Source organism: Rattus norvegicus, chromosome 5, assembly GCF_036323735.1.
Source record: "Rattus norvegicus strain BN/NHsdMcwi chromosome 5, GRCr8, whole genome shotgun sequence".
NCBI classification, from domain to species: Eukaryota; Metazoa; Chordata; class Mammalia; order Rodentia; family Muridae; genus Rattus; species Rattus norvegicus.
Window position 1 is genome coordinate 102,804,387 of NC_086023.1, and position 6,752 is coordinate 102,811,138.

The window sequence follows — 6,752 nt, forward strand, 5'->3', positions numbered from 1 at the left end:
TTTTATTTACATTTCAAATGTTATTTCCTTTCCTGGTTTCTGGGACATAAGCCCTCTATCCTATCCCCCTCCCCTTCTTCTATACAGGTGTTCCCTTCCCCATCTGCAACCCCCCCACATTCCCCTATACTGAGGGTCCAACCTTGGCAAGACCAAGGGCTTCTCCTCCCATTGGTGCCCAACATGGCCATCCTCTGCTACATATGCAATTGGAGCCATGGGTCTGTCCATGTGTAGTCTTTGGATAGTGGTTTAGTCCCTAGGAGCTCTGGTTGGTTGGCATTGTTGTTCTTATGGGGTTGCAAGCCCCTTCAGCTCCTTCAATCCTTTCTTTAACTCCTGTTCTCAATTTAATGGTTTGCTGCTAGCATTCGCCTCTGTATTTGACATGCTCTGGCTGAATAACAGGGTTTTGAAGTGAAAGAGTATCTTAGCAATTGGGGGCAATGAAAGCCACAAAAATCACACAACACAACAGGCCTCATGCAAGAGATTATTGGTGATAGGGGATGAAAAATGGCTGCCTCTGGGTGTGAATGGAGACAGTGGCAGACAGGGTTGTGATGGCAATGTTAATGCGGGGTGGGGAAAGGGGTATGGAGCACATGCATGGGAAAACAGGGCCACCGAAGTGGAAACTTGAGGGTTCGTTGGAGAGTCAGTTGTGTTGGATGGTGTTCGGCTGCTCCCGCTGGTCTCTCCTGCTGATTAGTGTTTGCTATCCTGACTCTACCGAACTGGACTGCTGATGGATCCATGAAGTGTGTGTGAGTGGATAGCCGCTAACTGCTGCTCACCTGAGAACTGAACCGCTGACTTCCAGACAGCACAGAGTCGCTTTCTAAATGGGCTCACTCTCGGTCCTTCCCCTCCCTCCATCCTTTCTCTTCCCCTACCTCTGATGGGTGGCAGGCCACAAGGGAGGTTAAAGCATTTAAGAGCCACCACTAAAAGTGGGCTTTGAAAATTTAAAGTTACAGGCCACAGTGGTAATAATGGTGGAAACCTATCTCATTGGCTGTTAATGATGATAGCCCATTAGCTCTGAGTGGTTGAAGGCCAGGTGGGGGATGGGGAAGCACCTGATTCAGGAATGCCGGTAGTTCTTAGTTGACTAATAGCTAAGCCCTCTCTCACCCACCCCCAATATGCTATTTTTTTTAATGAGACACAGCCTTACTTTGTAGCCCAGGTTGCCCTTGAACTCTTGGTAATCCCCTTGCCTCAGCCTCCTGAGTGCTGGGATTACAAATATACATTAAAACCTTGCTAAAATATACCTTGCTAGAATTGTTTCTTTTGGGTATTTTGAACCTCCTTCTGGTAACACCTTCAAGATATATTCAAGGTATATTCACAAAATCTTAACCAAGAAACTCAGGATGTTATACATATATACAGCCCACGCACATTTCTATGCTCACATGTTGTTTTAAGATTCCCACATGGCATGGTTGAGAGGGTTTGGAAAACAAACAAACAAAAAAAGCACAACTATTACCACGCAGGAGTAGGAGGCTGTGGGTTGGCCCAGATTTAGTCACCCTCTGTGAACAATGACATCTCTGCTCACTTCCTTGTGAGACAACATGTTTGCCCTGAGTAAATTCAGTTCATGACCCCACACCACAAACCAGCTGTGGAGGCAGATGACAGTGAAGCTGGATCCCTGACCTGATATCTTAACAGTAATAAGCATGAAGCAAAACAAAGAAGAAAACCCCACACACCTTCAAGCTCTGTCCTCAGTGTATGAATAGACTATACATCACTAGACAAAAATGCAAACTCCAAAACAAGACATTTTTGTTTGTGGGTTGTTTGTTTGTTGAGACAGAATCCTGGACCAAATATGAACTCAGTACATAGCTGAGAATGGCTTTGAACTTCTGCTCCTTCTGCCTCTACCTCTCAAATTCTGGTACTATAGGAATGTAGCTATAATCCCTGGTTTTATGTAGTGTGGGAAGACTGAACCCAAGCATTAGGGTACACTGTATAAGCACCTTGCCTTAGCTACATTCTCAGCCCAAGGATTTCATTATAATGACAAGGACATCCACTCAAGTTTGCCACAAAAAAGCACAGGGGTCCCAGATGAAGCAGCAACATCTTCCCAATTGGTGTCTTAAAATATGCTGTGAGCTGGGTGAGCGGTCAGGCAGCGGAGGAAGATTGATCACATGCCCAGCAGCTTGGGCAATGCAGTGAGAGGTCATCCTGAAATAACAAAGCACCTAGGTTCTCCTTGCTCAGAGTTCTTTGAACAATTGGTTTGACTTGGTTTTTGATAGCAGAGGCAGGGTTTAGCATCTTCTACAGGGCTGTGATGCTGGGAGGACCCTGGGGTAGAGTCTAAGACTTGTTAACAACATGAATTCTCAGCTTTCTGCTAGGAATTGACACAGGGCGCTTCCCTGTCCCTTTCTCTTAGAAAGTCCCTTCCCTATGGAGCCCTGAATTCCTTCAGTTCTCCTTAATAATACAGAGTACTGGTGTTGTAGAGGCCAGGACAATCAGCTGTCCAGGACCTCTCCAAGGCCATGTCGGCTTGAGATCCGAACATTCACGGAGACCACAACGTGCAGGGCAAGAATTTTAATGCACACCCAAGCAATGTTCACTCCTCAGGGTGAGGAGGGAACGAGTGACCCCCAGCCTCACCAGGCCACACCAAAGAGTCTTACAGAGCTCTGTGGTGACCTTTGAAAGCATGTATAGTGTAACAAGGGAGGGACTTTTGCGTGAGTGTTTAAAAGCCTCATTTTTCAAGTCAAGTCGACCTGGGTCTCAGGAGGTATTTGTGGTCTGTTGGTTTGGAAAACTGCACAATAGAAACATAAATCTTATTTAACCTGAGACATATAAGTAAAAATAACAAGACTTTGGAAACAATTCTGGAAGCTGAGCCCTGGGGAGAATGAAGGCCCTGTTATTCTTTAACCCCTATTAAAATTAACAGTGAACACGGAAATGGGGGAGGCAGCTTTTAACAAGTTGTCAGACTTAGTGGCAAGTACATAAAAAGAAATTTCTTACATTGTCGTTTAGAGAACTGTTGTGATAGATATAGCTGTCTGGCTAGCAATAGCTGCACGTGAAGAACCGACCTGTCTCCCGCTTAGGCCTAAACGCTACCTTATAGTATGCACTGGGTTTATTCCTGTTTATAATCAAACCTGCTTGTTTCTCAAGGATTGGGCTATTCCCCATCTGTAACCTTAACTACAAATGGCTCTGTACTGCCTGTTCCAGGAATAGCATATAAATATTAATAGTTGTTTAAAATAACTTCGGAAAGTTATTTATAACCACTTTGCAATCCTACCTTTGTTTCAAAAGGTTATATGACCACCTGTGACGACCTTGTTACAACTGTGCCCACCTTACAACCATGACTTTGTTTCAAGAAATCATTAGGACTCATTTATTTGCTTTGTTCCTGTAACCCTGACTATTGTGCCCACCAATTTCTCCATTTGGAAACTCCCTACCCCTAAACTATAAAAGCCTTGTCTTCTACACATCCAAGGCTGATCTCCGGAACCTAGCCTTGGTGGGGAGGGGGCAGCCTGTGTACATGAATTTAAAAGCCTGCTTTAATTAATTGGGACAGGCTGGAGACATGGCTCAGTGGTTAAGACAGCTGACTGCTCTTCCAGAGGTCCTGAGTTCAATTCGCAGCAACCACATGGTGACTCACAACCATCTATAATAAGATCTGATGCCCTCTTCTGGTGTGTCTGAAGACAGCTACAGTGCACTTATATAAATAAAATAAATAAATCTTTAATTAATTGAGACATGACGTGACTTGGGTCGGTGGTCTTTCTCCTCCCATCTTTGGGATTAACACGTGCTCTAGTGCATTTCCATGGTCTCTGCTCACAGTCACAAGTTAAGGTCCCCTGACCCTTCTACATTTCTTTTTCATTGTAGTCATACTAGAAACTGTCTCAAACAACCTCTAAACAAAGGAGGATAAACATAAAATATGACAATCCTGTCAAGCCAAGCATGGTGGTAGGGCCTTGGATTTTAGCACGGGGGAGGCAGAGGCAGGTGATCTGGGTGAGTTTGAAGCCAGTGTGGTATACATAATGATTTTCAGGCGGGCTAGGGCTATATAGTAAGATAAAATAAATAAGAAACAAACAGTGATATTGTGGTGGTTTGGATGAGACGCGTTCCTGCAGGCTGGTGTGTTTGGATACTTGGTTCTCAGTGGGTGATTAGGGGTTGTGGAATCTTTAGGAGACAGAGCTTTAAAGGAGGAAGTGAGTCACTGAGGCCAGACTTTGTGGGATTATAGCCTCACCCACTTCACATTCTCTCTGCTTCCGGTGTGTGGTGAACGTGATCAGTGCTGGTTCCTGTCCTGCCCCATGCCATGCCTTCCCACCTGTTATTGACTCTATCCCTTGGGAATCCTAGGCTTAAGTTAAGCCCTTTCTTCCTAAAGTTGCTTTCGGTTATGGTATTTTGTCACAGCAGCAGAAAAGTAACTAATACAGTTTCTCCCCCTTTTCGACATTCCTGTAATGCAATGTTAGTCAACAATCATTAATGTCCATATCAGTGGACCCTGGTCCCTACTCATGTTAGAACCCCCCACATTCTGCAACCAGGTGCTCCCCACCCCCACCTTCAGTCATCATCACCAAAGGCCAGTGTGATAAATCTTTACTAAAGACCATTGCGACATGTCTTCCACATCACCACTCTCATGTACTTTTTCCTTATGCACATGCTCCATGTTCACCCGTATAAAGTCCATGTTCTTTCTTTCATTCCCCACTCAGAGGCAGCCTTTTGATTCCCCACTTCCCCAATAATTCTCTTGCAAGAGGTCTGTTGTGATTTTTGAGGCATTCCTTGGCCCCCTGACGGCCAGGATACCAAGATCATTACATTGGTACCATGATGTAGATAGACCCTCCTGGTGCCAGTGCTTCCCCTCCGGGTCTGAACAACCCAGAGAGCCTACCCACAATAGACCCACCTTCCAGCCCACTGACTGCTTGGCCTTCCATCCATCACCAGCAGTGATCCTTCTCGGTCAGTGTAAAAGCTTCCCCGAGTCTCTGGTGCTCTTGGAGGCAGAGGTACCCACCTCACTCGCAACTCTTTCCATTGAGTGAGGCTTCACTTTTGAGTTCTCTGGCTCAATAGCCGACATACCGGGCACTGAGTCTCCTCATCATGAGCCAATGAACAGCTGTGTCTTTCTCCACTGGCCCTCTTGAAAGCTGGGGATGCCCTAACCTACAGGCTTAGACTCTTCCTCTCTTTCTCATCCAGGGGAACTCATTCACACCTTCTGGCTCCCCTTGGGATGCATTTTAGAAAACCTCCAGCTTTTCTACCTGGCATCCAACCTGAAGGGCTGCAAACGTATTCAATTTTGCACACAAATCTGACCTCTTTATCCCTTAGATAGTCCACATGTGGCACCTAAGATCCCAGCCTTATTCTGGACCTTTACAAGTTCTGCAAGTGATGTGGGGTGAGGAGAGGGTCTCTGTTTCTCTTTTCTCTGCTCCAAGCTGTTTTTGTCTGGTCTCCCCCTACACTCTGTAAATTTGTTATCTTTAAGTTACAGTTGATGGATCTGTATGTTTTTTGGGAAGTGGGAGCTGGGAGCTGGACCTAGCAGGAGAGGCAGAAAGCAAAGGAGCAGGCCAAGCTCAGGGCACACATCCTTCACTGACTGATGATGCATCTCTCTGCTCCTCCATGCAGTGTCCTCTCCTAAGTTACATACAGAGCATTTGTTTCTGGGGGCTTCTGCCGCCCACAGAATTCTTTTTTTTGAAGCCTTCACTTTTTTATTCTTTGTGCACAAAGACCAGCATGATCCGTTTCACTGGGTAGACAGTCAAATAAGCCATTCAGGTTGCTTAGTCCAACTTAGTGAAGCCTATGTCCTTCGTGTACTGACAGAAGCCCTGGCGGCACATGTTCAGCCATTATTTATGGATTAGACCATGGCAATTAGAGCAGACAAGGCAAGAGCAAGAACCCTGGCCAGACTTCTGTGGGTGACTCCAGTAGAGCTGCTGGTGAGCCATATTGCCTTCAGATGCCCAATGAGACAAAGGGAATGCCCACAGAACTTAATTACAAATTCTAGAATCCAATTCTTCAGTTGCCATTTCTCCCTGCTTTCTAACCATTGGTCCCTTGTTTCTCCATCTTCTGGTTTGCTATGCTCTCCGCATGGGCACCTACATGCTTCTCTGGCCTCTCTTGCTACATCATAGTTGTGATTTTGCTACTGATATGACCTGTACTATAAATATCTGATAAGCAGGATGTCTAATATGCCACCACTGTGAAAAGGTCGTTTGACTCCCAAGGGGCTCGTTGGGACCCACAAGTTGAGAACCACCACTCTAAAGAAACAGAGCTGATAGAATGTATCTATATATAGGTATAGAAAGGGGATTCACTAGAGTAGCTTACAGACTGTGGTCCAGCTAATCCCAACAATGGCTGTCTGCCAATGCAAATTCTAAGAATCTAGTAGCTGTTCAGTCCACAAGGCTGAATATCTCAGTTGGTCTTCGGTATATACTAAAATCCTCAAGAAGTAATCTCTGATGCCAGTGAGGAAATGGACTGTCCAGGAAGAGTAAGGACGGTCAAACAAAGAGAGAGCAAGCTTCCTTTTCCACGTCTTTTATCTAGGCTTCCAGCAGAATGTGTGGCCCAGGTTAAAGGTCGACCCTCCCACCTCAAAAGATACAGAT

At 45.5% G+C, this 6,752-nt stretch overlaps 1 pseudogene; it reads right to left on the reverse strand.

Moving 5' to 3' along the window:
- Window positions 1-5,900: 5,900 nt before the first annotated feature.
- Rps29-ps11 (ribosomal protein S29, pseudogene 11) lies at window positions 5,901-6,071 on the reverse strand (annotated as a pseudogene).
- Window positions 6,072-6,752: the final 681 nt, after the last annotated feature.